This window comes from Oratosquilla oratoria, chromosome 7 (assembly GCF_046742065.1).
Source record: "Oratosquilla oratoria isolate Oo_2021 chromosome 7, ASM4674206v1, whole genome shotgun sequence".
Taxonomy (NCBI): Eukaryota; Metazoa; Arthropoda; class Malacostraca; order Stomatopoda; family Squillidae; genus Oratosquilla; species Oratosquilla oratoria.
The window spans coordinates 47722764-47724217 of record NC_134783.1 but is presented as its reverse complement, the minus strand read 5'-3'; the positions used below and the strand labels follow the sequence as shown (position 1 = coordinate 47724217).

Below are 1454 nucleotides of genomic sequence, written 5' to 3'. Positions count from 1 at the left end.
AGGCCCCCTCGTGTCGCCAAAGTGTCGACGACGGACGGCGCTCTCGCGACGGCGTTGGCGACGAGGTTGGGCGGCACACCACGTGGGGAGTTGGAGCGGACGAGGCTACAACTCTCCTATGCGACGGTCTGAGGAACACTGACGGCTCGGCCACCTCCACTGCACAGGGCTGCCGTGAACTCAATCAGAAGACTCGTGATGACGTCATGTCGTCGGGCGCGCCGTTCAAATAATTTTGCACGTCGTTTCTGTTCGCAAAGATATTTTTCTCATAGATAAGTTCGTATAAATTACAGGGGTCTTATGTATGTCTTATTACTTAATCAAGTCGGAGAAGATTGTGGGCATGTAGGTCAAACTACGGGACGTTGTAATCAATCACAGTAACTCAATGACAGCACAAATTATAGATTTAAAAAATCGAAATCATTAGATTACATATATCGTCACGCAAAAGATTATACCAGAAAATTGCACATAATTCATTGACAATGTGGACACAATTAAAAGGTTATAAAGAAATAAGGAGACAAAGTACGTGTATATATATATATATATACGACCTAGATATGGATCAAAAGGTCTCCTGTCGGCATGCTCCGCCTTTGTAATCCTTTGTAATATATATATATATATATATATATATATATATATATATATATATATATATAATATATATATATATATATGTATATATATAATACAACATATATTGTATTCTATATTCTTTTATTAGTTATATGCAAACTTTTTATATATCTCGTACACTTCATATCTTATACATTATGTATGTATCTATATATATATATGTATATAGAAATATTTTTATATTTATGTATATAGATATATAGATATGTATGTAAATAAATATATATATGTATGTATATATATACATACATAAATAATACATACATATATGTGTGCGTGTGTTTGTGTGTGTAATAACCAAGTATATGATGATAATGATGATAATGATAATAATTATAGTGATAACGGTGATGATGATGACGGGTGATGATCATGATTATGTTTATGTGCGTGCATGTGTGTACATGTATACATGAATATATTCACAGCAAATCAATTCTTAATCAGAAACCATCAACGTACTTCCACCGGCCGTCAGCTTTGTGATCGAGTATGAGAACGTGATCGACAGATACAAATTACAAACCAGTAAATACTGATAGGACGTCGTAATACTTCCTTGTTTTCACAACCTTCCCATATTTTCATACAACACAAGAACATTAGAACAAAAGAGTGAAGGAGACTGCAAGATACCCTAAGGCCTACACTAGGTAGTTCCATGTCCTTTACCACCTATCATCCCCATTACTGTTAATCTTGCCATTACTTTATATATATATATATATATATATGTGTGTGTGTGTGTGTGTGTGTGTGTGTGTGTGTGTGTGTGTGTGTGTGTGTGTGTGTGTGTGTGTGTATGT

At 35.1% G+C, this 1454-nt stretch overlaps 1 protein-coding gene across 2 annotated transcripts in view; it reads right to left on the bottom strand.

Moving 5' to 3' along the window:
* The window catches only part of LOC143027145 (glutamate receptor ionotropic, kainate 2-like), an 868199-nt gene extending 868056 nt beyond the window's left edge, over positions 1 to 143 (bottom strand). Inside the window, exon 1 of one of the 2 annotated variants that reach the window (XM_076188207.1) lies at positions 1 to 143. This exon is cut by the window's left edge and continues 29 nt beyond it. The gene's annotated coding sequence lies outside the window, so the exon portion shown is untranslated. The other variant, XM_076188208.1, reaches the window with a different exon arrangement.
* Between the last annotated feature and the right edge of the window lie 1311 nt (positions 144 to 1454).